Here is a 20,885-nt window from a genome sequence, read left to right on the forward strand (position 1 = left end):
CCTTGTGAAATTTTCAAGTGCCTGTGCTTTTGCTTGCTTTTAAGGCGAGGAGAATAATGTCAGTCTCCTACCAAGAAAGCATGGGGGCGAATAGCAAATGAGTGTAATTGAAAATGCATTGCTAATAATGTGTGAAGACCAGTGTGCAGGACTGAATGATAACCTGACTCAGAGCAGGAAGGTTGGAAAGTGACAAATGGGCTGCCCATTCCCAGACCTGCAATGCAGGCGAGGTGCAGCGTGGAAGTTGTTTGACAGCTTTGTCATAGTCTAAGGGCATGGATGACTCATATTAATCCTAAAGAAATGAAACATTAGCATTTGCATAATCAGGCATTTTAACAAGATTTTGAAATAAATAGGTCTATTTCTAGTTTAGCCTAAGATCCTTAAGGCCTCAGAAATCATTCATTATGACTCTGAAATCAACTCACTTTAAAGCTTAATAGTATAGGAACCACCTGCCTACATAGGTCCATTTCCTATGGGATACTACTCACCACTTCCTGGTAAATGTGTTAGGTGAGAGTTCCTGATTCTGACCTGAGTTTTTATTCCCATTGTTTCCATATTGGCCCTACTGCAACAAAAACCATCTGTTTCTTTTTCCATCTGACAGACTTTCATATTTTGAAGTCAGGACTCCCATTTTTCTGCGATTTCTGTCTTCAAGTAAAATATTTACTATTCCATTGCTTATGTGACCTGGTACCTACCCATAACCTCTCATTATCAATGCAGTCTTGAAATTCAATCTAGCTTGTTCTTGTTTCTCTTAAAACATATTCAGAATGGGTCACTACCTGAAGACTTTTGGCTGATAGTTCAATGTATGGTGATATTGAGATCTCTTTTATTTAAATTTGAATCAAACAGGTATTTATTGAGTGTCTTCTATGCACTTGGTACTACAAATAAAATGATGGACAAAATAGACATTCTTATTCTTAAAAAGTTTATGTTTGGGGAATGTTGATGGAGAAGGGAAAATAACTTCTTAAAAGATGCTATTAAAAAGCAAGTCAAGCCGGGCGTGGTGGCGCACGCTTGTAATCCCCACGCTTAGGAGGCGGAGACAGGAGGATCGCGCAGGTTCGAAGCCAGCTGCATTGGCTTAAGAGACACTGTTTCCAAATAAAAATATAAAAAATAGGTCTGGGAGGTAGAAAGGCTTCCAGAAACCCCAGTACCACCAAAAAAAAAAAAGCAGCAAATCAAATAATTCCTAGAAATGTTCTATAAATAAGATTATGTCATTTGCAAACAGTAATAATGTTACTTCCTCTTTAAAAAATAATTCCTGGATGGGCATAGGGGGAAACAGCTTCAGCAAATTAGCAAGACCCTTTGTTAAAATAAAAAGGCCTATAAGTATAGCCTGAACTAGCCCTGGGTTCAATCCCCAGTACCAAGAATAATAATTTTAAGTCTGGAGATGCAATGTAATAAACAGAGCTAACTGGCCCTCACCATTCACTCCCACTTCCTTTTTATTTGCCTTTCTTTTTCTGCATAGTCTGGAAAGCTATCACTACATTCCCCAGGTTGTCCTTCTATAGATAAGAGTCTGGATAGGAATTAGGTCCCACCAAATAAATATACCTCAGGTAGACCCTTGTTGCAGAAGTTTTATCTGACTGCAATGAAGAGCCATTGAAAGATTTTAGATCTGTTCTAACATTTATAGTTTTAGAGGAGGTTTAGATGTCTGATAAGGATAACCTCCTTTTGTTTTTGCAATTTTAAGCCATTTTTCATAATTACCCATCTAGAGAAATATTAGAATAATTTTACCAATGAAAAAATCACCATGAAATGATCATCTTAGGTTTAACCTAAAATTGAAAGAGAAACTATTTTATTTTTCTATCTTTGACAGATCTGTCCATTTGTATAAAATTTCTATCTTAGTAAGCTGAATAGTAAACTAAGCATACTAAGTATTTCTGTGATAGGAAACTATAATAGTGGAACCTAAGCCAAACTCATGGGTACAGGTAAGGCTTCCCAAAAATGACATCTCAGCCGGCACAGTAGTCCCAACAGCACCTGTAGTTCCAACAGCATAAAGGCAGTCTACATTAGGCCCACAGCCAACATCATATTAAGTGGGGGAAAACTTTGACAATTTCTCCTAAGAACAGGAACAAGACAAGGATGTCCATTATCACCACCTTTTTTAAAAATAGTACTTGAGACTTTAGCCAGAGCAATAAAACAAGAGAAGAAAATCAAAGGAGTACAAATAGGAAAAGAAATCAAACTTTCACTATTTACAGATGACATGGTACTATACTTATAAGACCCAACAAACTCAACCAAAAGGCTTATAGAATTGATCAACAAATTTATCAAAGTTTCTGGACAAAAAATCAATCTTAAAAAAATCAGAAGCTTAGCCAGGCGTGGTAGCACCTGCTTGTAAATTTCACCTGTTGAGGTATGTGCCTTATATTCTGATTCTTTGCAGTGCTTTAGCATAAATGAAAGATTTTGTCAAACACTTTTTCAGTGTCTATTGATTTTTGTCTTTGGTTCTGTTTATATGATAAATTACATGGATTGATTTTTATATGTTGAAACAGACTTGCACCCCTGGGATGAACCCTACTTGGTCATGATGTCTGATTTGATTGATGTGGTTTTGAATGCATGTTGCTAGTATTTTGTTTAGCAGTTTTACATCCAACTTCATCAGCGATATAGGCTGGTACTTTTCCTTCCTTAAGCTGTCTTTATTTGCTTTTGGTATTAATATGATGTTTTATTCATAGAATGTATATGGAAGATTCCCATTTCTTTCTATTTCACAAAATATATTGAGGAATATCGGGATTAGCTCTTCTATAAAGGTTTTATAAAGTTCACTTTGGAAACCATCTGATTCTGGGCTTTTGTTTTATGGTAGGCACTTTATTTCTATTTCAATCTCTATAATTGCTATGGGTTGTTTTAAATTTTCTGTATCTTCTTGACTCTGTTTAAGAAGGTTGTATTTATCTAGAAAGTTGTCAATTTCTTCCAGATTTTCCATTTTGTTGGAGTATAGTTTTTCAATGTAGTTTCTGATAATCCTCTGGATTTTCACACTGTTAGTGGTAATATCTCCTTTTGTATCTCTTCATAATTTGGGTTGATTTCCTCTTCTTATTAAGTTGGCTAGTGGTTTTATCTGTCTTGCTAATTTTTCGAGAAACCAGCTTTCAGCTTTGTTAATTTTCTGTATTTTTTTTTATTCTCTACCTCATTGGTTTCTGTTCTGATTTAAATAATTTCCTGTCTTCTACTGGCTTTGGGGTTAAACTGTTCCTGTTTTTCAAGGACTTTGAGGTGTGTCATTAAGCTATTTATTTGGTGATTTTCTATTCTTATGTGGGCACTCAGTGCTATGAAGTTTTTTATTAATACTGCCTTCAAAGTGTCCCAGAGGTTTTGACATGTTGTATTTCTATTTTTGTTTGTTTCTAGAAATTTCTTGCTTTCACCCTTTACTTTTTCTATGACTGAGTCTTCATTCAGCAGTGTGGTGTTCAGTTTCCACATGTTTATGTGGTTTCTCTGGGTCTTCTTAAAGTTGATTTCTGGTTTTATTCCACTATGGTCTGAAAAGACACATTTTTTTGAATTTACTAGTGCTCACTTTGTGGCTGTGATCTATTTTGGAGAAATTCCATGAGCAGCTGAGAAAAATGTGAACTCTGCTATAGTTGGGTGGAATATTCTATATGTATCTAACAAGTCCATTTGGTTGATGGTGTTCTTTAGGTCTGAGGCATCTTTACTGACCATTTGTCTAGAAGTTGGTCTAATGGTGTGAGAGGGCTGTTGATGTGTCCCAGTACTATTGTATTGGGATTTATGTGTGAATTAATGTTAGAAAGAGTTTGTCTTATGAAAGTAGCTGCATCTATGTTTGGGGCATAAATGTTGACTATCATTTTCTCTTGCTGGATTTTTCCTTTTACAAGTAAAACAACCTACTTTATCTCTTCTGATAAGCTTGGGCTTGAAGTCTAACTTGTCTAATATCATAGTTGCTACTCCTGCTTGTCTTTGAGTTCTGTTGGCATGGATTGCCTTGCTTCAGCCCTTCATCTTCAGTTTGTGACTATCCTTACTTGTAAGATGTGTTTCTTGTAAGTAGCATATAGATGGATTGTAGTTTTTAATCCATTTTGCCATCTTATGTCTTTTTATTGGGGAGTTGAGGCTATTTACATTGTGTGATTATTGAGAGATGATTTTTAATTGCTAACATGTTGAGATTTAACTTTTGTTTGAGGTAGTGTTTGTTCTTCTTTGCTTAGTTGTTTGCTTGATGGAAATTCTTCTTTCTCTGGTTCTGGCTTGTATTAGTTATTTCTTCTTCGCAGTTAATCTCTTTGAGTATTTTCTCTAGTGCTGGTTTTAAAGACATACATTCTTTCAGCTTCTATTTGCCCTGGAAAATTTTTATCTCTCTGTCTAATTTGCAAGATTGTTTTGCTGGGTAGAAAATTTGGGGTTGCACTTTTTTTTTTTCTTCAGAGTTTTAAATATGTTACTCCAAGCCTTTGGACTTTCATGACCTGGTTTGGGAAGTCTGGAGTGATTCTAATTGGTTTGCCTCTGAATGTCACTTGGTCTTTTGTTTTTGTTGCTTTTAAGATTCTCTCCTTGGCTTCTACATTGGTCAGTTTGACTATTATGTGGCATGGTGAACCTTTTCTCTGATATTGTTGAAAAGAGGTTGTATAAATTTCTTGTACCTGTGTATCAATCTCTTGTTTTATTATTTGAAAAAATTTTCTGATATTACTTCTTTGAAAAGATTGTTGGTCCTTTTGGTTTCACCTTTTATTCCTTCTTCTATACCTATTATTCTTAGGTTAGATATTTTAAGATGGGCCCATATCTCTTCCATGTCCAATTCATGCTGTCAAATTGTTTTTTTCTAAATTATGTACGCTGGGCATGATGGCACACGCTTGCAATCCCCACGCTTGGGAGGCAGAGACAGGAGGATTGCACTGGTTCGAAGCCAACCCTGCCGGCTTAAGAGACCCTGTTTCCAAAAATAAAAAAGTATAAACTAGGTCTGGGAGTTTAGACCAGAGGTAGAAGGGTTTCCAAGAACCCCAGTACCACCAAAATAAATAAATAAATAAATAAATAAATAAATAAATAAATAAATATAAATTATGTACTATGCATTTGTTTTGGAGTGATCATCTTCTCCATGTGGTCTAATCAGTTGTATATAGTATGAACTGATGCCTTCACTTCAATGATTTCATCCTTTATTTTTTTCAGACTCTCTCTAAATTCTTTTTGGAAGTTCTGTATTATTTCTACAGTTACATTCCTGATTTGTCCTATTGGCAATCACTGCAATTCTGTGTTAACAGGTTCTGTTACTGTGGGGTTGTAGGAGTTCATTGCTTCCTTGTTATTCCTCCTTCTCATGATTTAAGAAGTTTGTAACTGTTGCTTTTGAGTGAGGAGGAAAGTAAATTTGTAAATGTGAGAATAGGATAAAGCCACAGACAGAACTGAATAGAATGAGAGTATGAATTTGGTAAGGTAGTATATAGTAGAGATTAGAGAAAGTGAATATGTGTAGTTTTTTAGTAACCAATGTAGAATATTTAGCATAGTGATGTGAAGTAGATTTAATACAAGACAAAGGAGAGAATAGAAGAGAGAAAAAAAGAAAAAGGATGGAGAGAAGACTGTAGACATGTATAAGGGGAAAAGCTTGGGAGAAAGGTTGGAAAGAGAGCAAATAAACCAACACAAACACACACACACACACACACACACACACACACACACACACACAACAAGAAACAAAAAAAAGAATAAAAACAACAAAATGATGCAACCCTACAAATATATAAATATTCAGCAGACTGGGTCTCTGTAATCTCTTTCTGTGCAGACACTGAGTGCCACCAGCACCTTTCCTGCTGCAAGCCTGGTTCTCTGAGTCTTTCTCAGTCTATGCAGATGGCCAGTATCAATGGGCTGGATTAGTGTTAAATGTATGTTACCCTACATGTTTTTCATGAATTTGGAGCCTGAATCTCTCCCTGCCTGTATAAGTGGAGGATGTCTCTTGGCCAAATCATCTCTGTTTTCCACAGCTACCGCTAAGCTTCTCTGACTTCTCCTTCACCATGATTGGGTTGTCTGTGATGATTCTGGAGATCCTCCTAGTTGAATCTAGTGTTAATAGTAGGTTTCCCTCCATGCTTTCCACTGATGCAGAGTCTGAGTCTGTCCAAGCCTCTGCTATGTCCAAGAGCAGACTCAACCCCCCACCTTCACTGGGTTGAACCGCAAAGTGTCAGACTCAGAGAGTGTATCAGGGCTGTGCAAGTTTCTGGGGAAGTGCTCCAATGGGCATTCTCCCAAAGGTACAGCAGGTTCACTTATAGTGTTGATGAGCGCCACTCTGTATCTCTGGGGGTTGTGGTAAGCTTGGCTACCACTGCTGCAAGTTGTAACTGGTGTTTGCACAGCATGAACTGATGGCTTACAATTCCAGTGGTCTGCAGCTGCTTACTTCATTTCAAATAGTCGGTTGTTTTCCTGTAGTCTCTGGAGTTGCGTGCAGTGAGTTAAGATGGTGTCACCCCACTCACTTGCAGCTGCAGCCATTGAAGGCAAGTGAGCTTTTTTTTTTCTGCTCTCTGATCAGTCTTCTAGCTCTTCTTTCCTGCCACCTTTTACTCATCATGTCCTTTTAAAGTTATGGTGTTTTCTTGCTTTTGTAAGAACACTGATTTTTTTTTTTTTTTTTTTTTTTGGTGGTACTGGGGTTCCTGGAAGCCCTTCTACCTCCGGGCTACACTCCCAGACCTATTTTATATTTTTGAAACAGGGTCTCTTACGCCAGCGCGGCTGGCTTCGAACCTGCGCGATCCTCCTGTCTCCGCCTCCCAAGCGCGGGGATTACAAGCGTGCGCCACCACGCCCGGCAAACACTGATTTTAAGGAAATGGAGATTGGGCGTCAGCAGGACACACATGTCTGCTTCCCTCCATCACCATCTTTCTGGAAGTCTCTAGGTCTTTAGAGAGCATAGACTTCATAGAATTGGATAGCACTTAACCCCTCTTTTTTAGAAGAAAATACTTCAAAGAAAAAACTTGACACTGGAGAGACTCATGAGACTCCACCTTCCAAGCTAAATTTTTTTTTTGGGGGGGGGCTTCAACTCAGGAGCATTCTATCTATACCCTCAGCCCTTTTTCTATTTTGAAACATTATCTCAGTAGGTTGATGAGAGTCTCATTACTTGTTGAGCCTGTCTTCTAACCTGTGATCCTCTTCTCAGCCTCCCAAGAACTGGGATTACAAGTGTATCCACCACGCCTGGCAAAATGTACATATTTAAATTATTACCACAAGAAATTAACATCTATCACTTCCGCGTGCGTGTGTGTGTGTGTGTGTGTGTGTGTGTGTGTGTATGGGTTGAAAATAATAAGTTCCACTTTCTTAGCAACTTTCAAGTATTCAATACATTATCCTCAACAGTCACCATGCTATACATTAGGTCTCCAGAACTTACCTTATAATGCCAAGTACCCTTTAGCCAACAGCTGCCATCTTGGAAGAAAGGAGATACAAAGTTGACCTGTAATGTAAAACAAAGAAACAACAACAACAAAAAAATATCTCCCCCCATAAAATAGCAACTCCATTTATGAGAATATGGAGGGGTTAAACATAGCACATGTTAGAAACAGGACAATGACCAAAATGGTATCAGCCTTCATGGTCTTGTGCCATGAGATAGTGCTTTATAGGCATGTGCCATGAGATAGTGCTTTATAGGCATGGACAGGCTATCAGAATAATATAAAATATGTGTTGAAAAAGGTTTGTACAGCTGCTATTATGTTAGGATGCATAAAAGCACAACCTTTTGTAGCTCGTAACTTCCTTGGACATTAAATCTACTCTGTTGTATTTTTCATAAATCTCTGCTTCCTTTTAGTTGGGCTCCTGCCAAAAGACAAATCACTAGAGTTTTCGCCCAAATCATCCAAGGACCTTTACTTAATACTTTACTCTTTGCAGTTAAGTGGGATTTTTCTTCCTCACAACTCAAAGTAGCAAGATACTATTTTGGGATTTTTTTATCTAATATTATCCTGCTTCTTCCCCTCTTTGTATTTTCTTTGTTGAAACAGGTCATAAATCTGGATCTCCTTGCCTCCGGAGATAAAAGGACAAAATAAATTTGGAAACTCCATGTTTCATTTTCCAAATCCTAAGCCCTGGAGGGAGGAGAAAATTTGTGGGCCAAGGGAAAGTGACCTTTATAAGCATAGTGTGTAAGGATTCCACAAGATGAAAAATGTTCTCCAGGGCCTCCCTGCAGAAAGAGACAGAAGAACTCATGCCAAGTTGTCTGGTAGAACTTACAAAGAAGTAGAAAGACCTCTGAGTGTCCCCAAAATGGAAGAGATTAAGGTATAGCTTCCTATGACAAAACTGTGAAGACCAAGGCCTTGTGGGTCTGTAGACAGGGCCATAAACTAATAAATCTATGTTCTTGGTGGGGATCAGGTTTGGGCTGAAAGACTGGTGGACTGGCAAAGTGGTCTCCACTGGGAGACTAGTCCACTGGGGGACTGGGAGTCTGGTGCAGAACTCTAGATCACATGCCCTGCTCAAAGGCAATCAAATTCTACATTGAAGCCTACTGTGAGAGTAAATCAAATGGTTCTACTATACCCAAAAAATTTTGGCCTCTGGCTTTGGGGCCACATTAAATGGGACAAGGGGTATCTTAGTAATATCTAGTATGGACAGATTGCTAAGGTCCAGGGACCTTCAAAACATGGGTGTCACCTAAGCCACCAAGAATTGTTATCAATTCACAAAGTGGAATGGAAGGGAAGAAAGCTTTGAAATGACTCAGACAAACTACTCAAAAAAGTTTCAGTGATAAAGCTTAAAATAGAGATCAAACTGTGTTGTGGAAATTTTCAAAAGTTTCTTGAACATTTGACTTTGAGAGCTCTTAGCCCTACTATCAGAGAGATGACTAGGCTAGTTTTGGTTTGCCAGTATAAATCTTGGTGCGCACAAGCTGAATATCTCATTAAAGTCATTTAGCATCTTAAATCTTGATATTTTCATCTCTCAAAGGAAAACAATAGTAATACTTCCTTAAAATGTTGCTGAATTAATTGGGACTATTTGGGTTGAGGTCCTAGAACAACACTTTACTCCTACTAAACATGCACTCACATTTTAACTCCTGATACCAATAATTCTAATACCTTGTACTCATAAAGAATTGTGAAATAATAATTGGTGAATTTTCCTTTATCAACATCCAATATGTCAATACATAGAATTCTTTATCCCTTAATATGTTCCCTATAATATTTAAGTAAAAATACTCTTATATTGCCCTCATAATCCCTCCACACTCAGACTTGCCTGGATCCTTGAAATCATAGGAATCTTCAGTTTGACACAGCTCAAGATTAACCTGGGCTTCTTACTATAAATTCCAATAAGCTTGTATTTCAAGCACTAAAAAAATCATAAAATTTAATTGGAATTCAACAAAAATATCTATAAGGAGTATAAGCAGCTATGGTGCACACACATAGTCTTTTGGCACCCTAATTTAAGCTGGACTAGTCACATAAGTGGAAGAAGAGATGTTTCTTGTACTAAAATCTGTAGGTATCACTTTTCTCAGATGGACTTCTGAGTTAGTACAAATCCTCAGATGGACTTTTGAGGTACAAATCCTCACTCTTAAAATTTTGTGTTTATTTTTCTACTTTAATTCCTTTCTACTGGTGGAAAAAATGATACGATTCACAGATATTTAGCTAGTTCTTTAGTGTTGCCTTGAAATCCTGGATTTCCACAATTACCTTTCTTTTCTCCATTATTTGCAATGACTGTTCAAGCTGCCACCCTCCCTCACTCTCAGTAGAAGATCCTAATTTCTATTTGTTTTAAATTATTCTGTGTTCTCAGCAGCCAGCCTCCATCCATGTATCTTCAGCGTTTCCTTTACTGGCACTCCCTACTCATTATTTAAGCTTGCACACAGAGCTCCTGGATTAAAAAAATAATAATAATACAAGCTGGGCAGAGTGGTGGTGCACATTTGTAATCCTAGTACTTTGGAGGCTGAGACAGGAGAATCACAGGTTCACAGCTAGCCTCAGAAACTCAGTAAAGCCCTTCATACTTTAGTGAGACCCTCTTTAATAAATTAAAAAAAAATAATGTTGGGAGTGCAGCTCAGAGGTTCAATGCCTCTGGGTTACATCTCCAGTACCAAAACAACAACAATAACAACAGTGAAAAACAGAAAACAGAAAACTGACACTGTTAGTCAATCCCAGGTCTCTCCATGGCCAAATTGCTATCTGGGCTTCTTTACCATCCTAGAAATGTTGTGAGAATTTCCTTCCTCCCTCCCTCACCTCTTGGTCATCCCTCATACCACCAGAGTCCCTGTCCTTTCCACAGAAATTGCTTCTTTGTCCAATGGCAAATGTGGAGTCCTTAGCTCCATCCACAGGAATCTTTCATTCTGCTGGCCCTTAGTGGTCCTCTCATCTGCCAGGGAGCTCTTTTTAAGTCTCCTCTGAGCACCCCTCTACTTGCTCAGTGTTTATACATCTGTTTTCTTCAAAGTTCCATCAGGGGCGTCTCCTCTCACTCTTCATTCTCTTTCTCTCAGGGTGAGGTATCTAGTCCTTTGTTTTTAATTACCATTTTTAAAATATAATCAGAATTATTATCATTATACTTTCTCAACTCACATATTCAGTCTTTAGGTCTTCTGTAGCTTTTGTTTTGGCATCTTTTAAACCTGTGTAGTTTCCTTCATTGCCATTGCCCAAAATTAACTTCAAATTCCTGTTATCTCTCACCAAGACTTGAGGTAGATTTTGTGATGGGCTTCCTGCCTTTGATCCTGGCTCCTTCTTATCAAAGATCAGTCACACTGATCTTTCTAAAACAGAGATGAGCAAACATTTTTTTAAAAGGGTCAGACAGTAACTATTTTAGACTTTGCAGACCTATGTTCTCTGTTACAACTATCCAAATCTACTTGTAATACAAAATCAACCATAAGCAACATGTAAATAAATGAGTATGAAATGGCTCAATAAAATAGGATGAAGACCAGATTTGGCCCATGGGCCATAGTTTGCTTATGCCTGCTCTGAATCATAAATTCAATCATGTTCTACCCATTGCCTTTAAGATAAATTACATATCCTTGAAAACAGCTTACAAATCCAGCCATCTCCTTTCCTCACAAACTCAGCCTGAGCCACACTGGAAGATTTGTATTATATCCTTGTGTTTTTATCCACAGCTAAATAGGTCTGCTTGAAACTGACATAAATAATACAACTCTAAGATACATGACGTGATGTAGGTTTGAATTAGAGCTCTATCTTTAGGAAAAGTCTTTTCTGCCAGGGTCCAGCCCTAGCAGAGTCGGGGTTCATATGTTGATGAGGGGGAAACCGGGGCCGATGAGAGAAGAAGCCACACAAGATCAATCTTTCTCCATTTTATTCAGGATTTGTTATAATTTTTATACTTTATTTTTTGGCAGAAAAACAAGGGCATAATCATGCAAGCAGGATTGCCAAGGACAGTAAAAGTTATTATTTTCTATAAAGTTTAGGACAAGGGTGCTAGACATTTAAACAATCATAGTGTGTTTTGTCTCACTTCACAAAGCTGACTCAAACTCAGTCTTATACAGTGGCTCAAACTAAGGTCAGTTTGAACTTATTATTTGGCCCAATAACTTTATCCTTGGGAAAAAAATCTTTGCTGCCTGAGTCTCTCACAAGCCGCTGCCCATAAGTTTTAGTTATAATGTTTGTACATAAAATTTCAATTATACATATTAATCCAAATAATCGTAAAATAATTTTTTGAAGAAAGGAATGCTAGACATTCTTCATGGGGGATCTATGCCATTGCGGATCCCCTGATCGAGCTTTCTCAAGATCTGCAAAAGATGCGGTAGCACTTTTCCATAGGCAAGCCCCAATCTCTTTATTTGCAAAAATAAATGGATATAATTATCTTGTCTGAGTAGAGAGTTATCTCCTGCTTCTTACATATGTACATGCTTAAAAATAAAGGCATAGAAAAGAAGAGAAGCACTCATAAACTGTAAAGTGTGCAAATATTCACCAGACCCATGTGCTTGGTTTGTCTGAGCCTCTCCCAGCTCCCCATCCCTCTGTCTCAGCTGGAGTTCTCTCTAGTCTCTTCCCTCTCTGTATGCTTATTGGCAGTGCCAGTCAGCTGCAGCTCAGTGGAGCCCTGGAGGATTTAGGTCACCTGTGCCCTCCTCAAATTGACCTACTTGTTTTTTTGCCAGAGTAGCGTACTCCCACTTTGCTACCCAGCCCCTTGTTAGGTGATGGGAGCCCTGATCCTATTTGTGGAGCAATTTTTCATTCCCATGAAAGCTAACTAGAAATGACCTTTCTTTGTGAGTGCGTGCGTGCGTGTGTGTGTGTGTGTGTGTGTTGAGAAAAATGGTGATAGACAAGGGAGTATTCGGTTATGCCCTATTTCTTTAATATGGACCCTATTCCCCTGATGTTCCAAGGAAGGGAGAGTGCACTTGTGCATTTTCCAATGGAAGAATTATGGGCTGAGCAGATGTCTTAGGTAGAAACAAGTCAAATCAATGCATAATTTACAGATCATATATTCCCTTAGTGTGCCCAGGAATTATTTCCACTCATTTGCAGCACCATAATACAGTCCATATTTAGGCATCAAATCAGACCTTCCTCCCTCCCCTTTTATTTGAATTAAAAAAAAATAAAAGAGAGATGCTTTATACCTTTGAGCTTTGGTTGTATTATTATTTAAAGAATCTCTGACTCATTCAGGCTGCTTAATGCACCATATTGAAATTTTCTGACAAACATCAAAAGCACAGGACACTAATCTTCCATATGCCTTAAAGAAATAGCAACTCTTACATCTGGGCACTGAGATCAACTACACAGGAGGACTCCATAGAGAAAATGCAAAGGCACAGAACACAGCTATTTTTCCTTTGCTGCCTGGAACTATTAAAAAATTACTTTTTAATGAACAACAACTAGAAAATGCACTTTTTAGATACTTCGTGCAAGTTACACTTTGGGGATTATGAAATTGCTAAAACATTGTGACAGGCATTTACATAAGTAAAATTTAATTACTATTAGAATTCTTAAAAAGAATCTGTGTGTGTGTGTGTGTGTGTGTGTGTGTGCGTGTGTATCACATTGTAACATTTTTAGAAAGAAAGAAGTTCTACAGGGGTTCTTATAAATTATTTTCATTTCAACTTCAGTTAGAAATCCATTTCATCATCTTAGTCATTCTTTAATCCCTTTATGTGAATTAATTAACTGTACCAATTCTTCTAGATTTAATATTATGGCAATTAATGTATAAATGTGCTGCCATTAAACTGTAAACATGGGGCTTTCCATTATATTATTAGAATTCCTGGGCATCTTGTTATAAGGCTTTAGTCCCTTTAAATTTTTGGATGGTTACATAGAACCATCACTATTAAGTAGGTAAAATAAATATAGACCCACCGAACAAGAGAGATTCAAAACAATGGGGGAAGTTTTGAAAAGTTAAAAGGAGAAATCGTTTCAAAATAATAGTTGAATACTTTTATACTTTAGTTTTATTACCTTAATGAACGTAACAACCAGACAGATCAATAAGGAAACTAAAGACTCAAACGACACTACAAACTAGACCTAAAAGACATATACAAAAACATCACACCCAAACCAGCAGAATACATATTTTTTCCAAGTGCACATTGAACATATGGGATAAACCATATGTTGGAACACAAAACAAGTCTCAATAAAATTTTCAAGTTTGCTATCACCGCTAGAAATCAATAACAGAGGGAAACCAGAAAATTCAGAAATTTAAGGACATTAAAAAACACATTCTTACACAGCACAATTTATCCCATAACAAGGGTAGTCACCTTCTCTCAATTCCCGCTAGAAAGTAATCTGGAGCATGATTGTCATGGCCCAGCTGGAGACCAAGTGCTGCCTCTGGGCCAGTCAACTTTGAGAAAAGTAGTGAATCTAAGAAAATAGTGAATCCTAATGTTGCCACACAGTGGGATCTGGGTGATCTCCCAGAACAGGTGGGAATCTGGTGAGACAATGTCACAGATCCACCATACTGGCAGTGTTGCTTAAAAAGTCAACACATTCTGAGGAAATTTCTATTTAAGATGCATATGGGGAGAAGAGAAGAAGCCCAAGGAGCGTCTGGTGAGCTAAGAGGAGGTGCCATCTATTGCACTATTATCTTCTTCCAGCTGAGAGTGGGTGCCTTTGGCCTTCTAAGATGAAGAGAATAGAAGCATATCAGGACATTTCATTAGAATTATGTGGCTTGAGTTAAACCGTGAGAGTTAAAGTACAGAGAAAAATGAGTTGAATAACCTAAAGAAAATATGAGAAAAAAAAGTAGTATAGCTTTGATAAATATTGGAGATGGGGTGTTGCCCACAAGGGTCTATGTTCAGTCTTATAGAAACATATGGGAAGGTCTAATAAAAAGACCTGTAATAGGAGTGAACATTGGAGAGGAAGTAAAAAAAAAAAAAAGAGTGCCATCCTAAAAAGTCAAGGGAGCCAGGATTCTCAGGATAACATAGCATCAAATGTCAAAAGAAAGACCAAAATACAGACTCGAATGGAGGTTGCTGTCAGCACTTTTAAACAAATGGAAGGAGGGTAGAAGGAGAAATAGAGAGTGGAGAACTAGATGGAAATAACCTGAAAAGAAAATTAGGAGGGCAATCAGAATGAAGTACTCTTTCAAGAAGTTTGACTAGGACTTAGAAGAGAAAGAGTAACTTAGGGACAGGAAAAAGGAAAACTGGAAGAGAGTGAGATGGTGGGAGTTTAGTTCAGGACAGGATGGGGATGAACATGTAGAAAAAACAATGTGATGATGGAGCTAGGATTTTGAAGAGTAATCAAGGCTTACAGGGAAAGACCAGGAGCTTGGCCTCGGAACCAGGCTACCTGGGCTCCAAACGCAAGCCTACCACTTCCTAACGGTGTGCTTCTGCCAGCATTCTCACTGCTGTGACAAAAAAATAAACAAACAAACCTGACGACCACAACTTAGAGGAAGGAAGACTTATTTGCTCATAGTTCTGGGGATTTCAGAGGTTTCAGTCCATGTTAGAATATGTGAAGTCTATGGAGCTCAGGGTGTATCATTGGGAAGCAGAGAGCAAAAGTGAGGGAGCTCTGCCCTCACATCACAAAGGTTGGAAGCAGAGATAGCTTGAGAGAAGGGGGTCCATGGACATATATGTAGTCTCCAAGGCCACACCCCCAAGAAATCCCATCCTCCAGTCATACCCTACCTGCTTATCCTACCACCCAGCAAATCCACTAATCCATTAATGGATTTAACCACTGATGAGATTAGGATCCTCAAAATCCAACCATTTTACCTTAGAGCATCCCCAAATCAATACATAAGCTCTTCTAGGGGACACATGACATCCAAACCTCAACACTGGGGAACTTGAGGCATGCTGCTTAACCTTTCTGAGTTTCCTTATCTTTTAAAATAAAAGTGCAAAGGCAAAGCTTACCTCACAAGGCTGTAATAAGGACCAAAGGAAATAATATTTGTGAAATGCTGAACATGGTACCTAGAGCAAGAATGAGAATTCATTAAATATAAATAAACCATTATTATTGTTTCATCATTGGCATTATTTCCTGTTAACAGCTGTCAAGATTCCAAATATAACTGGGAATACTGCATAATTGCTCATTCAGGCAAGGTTCCCAGTAGACTGGAGATTTTTCTGAAGGTTGAAGAGACTCACAGTAATTTCACTAAAGAAATCCTGGTGCCTCTCAAGCCAAGAATAAGTCCTGAGAATTATAATAGTAGTTTTACTGGACTTTCCATATGTTAGAAACTATGATTATGATTAGGGTTATATTTGGATACATTTACATAAAATATCTATCTCATATTCTTTCTTGCCTCTGCATCCATCCACCCATTCATCCATCTCTATTATCTATTTCATCTATTATATATGTCCTAATAATTTATATATAGCCCCATATTTACCTTTTTTTTGGTGGTGGTGATACTGGAAATTAAACTCAGTTTAATTTCTACCTTTAATTTCTAACTCAGTTCTACCTCTGAGCTATACTCCCAGGACTATTTTATTTTTATTTGTAACAGAGTCTCATTAAGTTTCTGAGGCTCACCTGAGACCTGTGATCCTCCTGTCTCAGCCTCCCAAATACTGGGATTACAGCATGTACCCACCACATGTCTATTAAGAGTCCCATATTTACTCTTATTGAATAATAAATTTCAAATCTTATCTAATTGTAGAATATATAAGATATTTAAAAATCTCACTTTTAATAACCAAAATTTATTCTCTTCCTTTACATTTAAATTTACTTCTTCAGGCTGGGCATGGTGATGCACGCTTGTAATCCCTGCACTTGGGAAGTCGAGACAGGAGGATCGCACAGGTTTGAAGCCAGCCTCAGCTACTTAGTGAGGCTCTCAGCAACTTAGTGAGACCCTGTTTCCAAATAAAATATAAAAATACGTCTGGGAATATAGCCCGGAGGTAGAAAGCCTCTGAATTCCACCCCCAGTACCATAAAAATACATACATACATACATACATACATACATACATACATACATAAATGTACCTCTTCAAAACTCACAACTTTAAAATTCAAATCAAGTATATCTATCCTTTAACCCTTTTCTATGTCATGAGCACTGTACTTAACCTAACTATATTTTCATCTGCACATTTCTAAGTGGTTCTTTTGTTCTAGGTATGTACCATATTTTTTACAAGTTCTTTGGGGGAGTTTCTTTTGCATATCCTCAGGATTTATTACAATGTTCTGTAATTCATAGGCACTCATCAATCATATTGTGTAAGTGTAAGCAGAGGGTATCAAAAGTGAGCCCAATAAGTTTAGGGAGTAAGGATTAGTAATAACTAGCTGCTTTCTTTCACCCATTTTTTGTTTTCCAATTCTCTAATGGTTTTAATATTAACATCTTTATTCCCTTATTCTTTCAGATGTATTTTACTCCTTTCTTTCTTTTTCTGCATTCTAGGAAGAAAGATCTGTATTGTTATTGTCATTAAAGGGGAAGAACTGTAACAGGTAACAGTTCCCTCTCTCTCTTCATGTAACTTCCCTGAGCATCCTTTACAGAGTAGGATGTAACTGTTCTGTGGAAAAGAATCCTGAGAAGCTGAGCACTGGTGGGTGCGGGGTGGCTTTTGAGGCAGAATTTTCTGTTATTCAGAAACTGCTGAGTTTGGCTCTGTTGCTGGCAATTAGCAGCCTTTCCCCCCTTATTCATGAAGAATTTTTTTTCTTGCCTCTGGCAGTAACCAGTCGTACTTCTTAGAGACAGCTCAGTCAAATCCCCAGAAGAGAAAGGATAAGAATAGTTCTTGGCAGATTATAGCAAAAGGAAATTCTTTTGTAAGTAGTTTAAATTAGGAAATATATTGGCTTTAAATCACTTTTGGTCCCATTTTGGAAATGTTTTCAAATGTTTAATTAATTTATAAATTATATGTATAATTTATTTTAGAGCATAAACTGTTTCTGACATAAAAACTTAAGAGTACTTCAAAAACATAAAAACTTACAATTATAATATTGGAGGTACCTGTATTCTCTTAAATGTAATAAAGCTGCAAACATAGTAAGATTTTATTTTGGAATCACAAGTCTAAATTACACAGTTAAAAGCCTGGTGTGGTAGTGTACATTTCTAATCCCATACGTGGAAGGCCAAGACTGGAGGATTGCAGGTTCAAAGCCAGCCTCAGGCAATTTAGTGAGGCTCTCATCAACCTAGTGAGACCCTGTTTCCACATAAGAAATAAAATGAGGGTCGAACTTAGAGGTAAAATGCCTCTGGGTTCAATCCCCAGTGCCACAAAAATAAATAAATAAATTACACAGTTAATACATTTTAAGTTAGCATTATGAGGCTGATCTGCTAGTCTGGCTAAAGCTTTCTAAATTTAACAAATATATAAATATTATAAGTACTAATATTAACACAAATATTAGTATTGCAGCTTAATTCACTTCAACATTTCTCTATCCAATTTTTAATCTTTACAGAGTTGGAAGATCTTGACTATCAAGGAAATAATTATGCCATCACAAGCAGTTTAGGAGGTTATTGTCTTAGCCAGTTCAAATTCCTTAAGAATTTTAGAACAATTCCTGGAAGACCCTCTCCCCTAATGAACTTGGAATATGAAAAATATGATACAAATCTAGAACAGAAGACCCACTTAGATATGTGAAGATTAATATATAGGTAGGTTAAGTACAGTAGTCCTGAACAGTTGGAGGCCGACTGAAATTGCATTCTCATTGATGGCACCATGGGATATGCTTTTGCTCTTTTATTTTACAACCCTACAAATAGGCTGATCTGATGACCCTCATTGACCCTATTCCTGTGTTCACATTATGTATTACCCAATTATTTTATCTACTCATAGAATAGGGGACGTCATACACATCAGCATCACCATAAAATACCCTCCTGTTTTGTTGTTTTGTTCTTTCAAGAGATGTTGGCAGAGGGATCTGATTTGAGTTATGTAACGAACTACTTCAAGACCTAGTGGCCTAAAAAAAATGACAACTTGCAATTTTGTGGGTCAAGAACTTGAGCAAGAATCACCTGGTTTATTCTTTTGTTCCACAAATGACCTCAATGTTGCATGGGACAGAAGAATCTGCCAGATGAACTGTGTGGCACTGCTGACCTTCAAAACTATGAAATATAATAAAATGGTTTGGAAGGGCCATGATGGGTTTCCTTCCACATCTGTCCTTTGGGAGCATGGCTGGAAGGCTAAGCTTGGCTAAGACTGTCAAGTGGAGTTCCTATGTGTGGTCCCTCTGGTTATGTGACCTCAGGGTAGTCTAACTTTTTACCTGGCTTACTTGGGACACTCAGAAACTAAGTGTTCTGAGAGTGTGCTATGTGGCCTTTTGTCCTCTGTCCTGAAAAGTCACTTCTCCTAGACTTGATTGACCAAGAAGTCACAAGCCCTATTCATATTTAAGGAGAGAAGATATTGGCTCTCCCTCCTTTCTATGGCAGAAAGACCAGTGTATATGTGATCATGTTTTAAAACTGTCATGAGTCTCTGAAGGTATTTACAGATTGTTTTCATTTAACCCAAAGATCTTCAAATTTGACGTCTATTCTTCCTGTACTTTAGGAACACATTATTCTTACAGATATCAAAACAACATCTAATTATATTCTGGATACATTGCATGACATTGTGTGATGATCTGGTCACGGCTTTGAAAGGTCATTTTACTTGAGGAAGTCTTTTTTTTTTTTGTGTGTGTGTGTGTGTGTGTGTGTGTGTGTGTGGGTGTGTGTGGTACTGGGGTTCCTGGAAGCCCTTCTACCTCCAGGCTACACTCCCAGACCTATTTTTACATTTTTATTTGGAAACAGGGTCTCCTAAGCCAGCGCTCGCTGCTGGCTTCGAACCTGCGCGATCCTCCTGTGTCTGCCTCCCAAGCGCGGGGATTACAAGCGTGCACCACCACGCCCGGCGAGGAAATCTTTTATAAGAAAAACTTTTACTTTATTTGCTAAGCCACAGGTACTACCTCTTAAAATGTAAAGTGTGAGAAGTACTGGTTTTACATCAGTTATTTTTTTGAATAAGCCTGACTGATAAATTATGAAAAGTATGTTATATTTTTGTATATTAAATTCAATATATATTCGGTGAGTATCTTCTGGGATGTGTGTGTGTGTGTGTGTGTGTGTGTGTGTGTGTGTGTGTGTGTGTGTGCTACTGGAGATTGACCTGAGGGGCATTCCACCTCCAAGATACACCCCAGTCCTTTTTATTTTTTAGTTTGAAACAGGGTCTTGTTCATTTCCCATGCTGGTCTTGAACCTGCAACCTTTATATCTTAGCCTCCTAAGTTTTGAGGTTAGAGGTGTATGCCACCATGTATGTAAGCACTATAGGAAGTTTGGATTTTATCAAGAGTTATGATGGGAAAGTAATTCAAGATGAAAGGGACAAATATGAGCAGTCAAGATAATAAACCACCCAGTATACTTCAGAATAAAAAAAAAAAAAAAAAAGCAAGACACACACTGCTTTTTTCAGGCCCAGGGTCCAAGTTACTTTTATATTTTATTCTGACTAGTTAGTTCCTATAGTAATCTTAATATTATTTCTACATTTTGAATGATTTTGCCTATTCCCACTCCTGCCTGAACAAATGGTGGGTGAATTTTTTTTGATTGAATAATTGAATGACCATTTTTGAAAGAATTTCGATATAATAAATTAGCTCCTAACAATAGAATTATACTGCTCATACTTTATTTTTCCAGGAGTCAGAAGTTATTTCAAGTCTAGTAGTACCTCATGATCATTATTATAGCAATCAATTATTATTTTCTCTAGTCGACTCATTTCACTTCTCAGAATTCTAATTTCAGATAAAGAGGTGCATATGTATTTCTCTGCAAATGAATTTCTCCTATCTAAACAAGGTATCAAAAAAATAGAAGTGTAAGAACTCAGAGTGAGCTCAGGGATACTGGTGACTGTAGTCAAGTAGAACTAAAATACTCAGCAATAGTCTTACTTGATTTTTGGAGAAATGCACCCAGGAGAGTCCCTTGTTTGATGTGCAGTAAAAGCAAGATGATATTACAAAATTGCAACATCCCAAGTTCAGCTGCTTTCAATCTTACCCAGCAGGGTCCTG

The sequence above is a fragment of the Muscardinus avellanarius genome (assembly GCF_963383645.1).
Source record: "Muscardinus avellanarius genome assembly, chromosome: 8".
Taxonomy (NCBI): Eukaryota; Metazoa; Chordata; class Mammalia; order Rodentia; family Gliridae; genus Muscardinus; species Muscardinus avellanarius.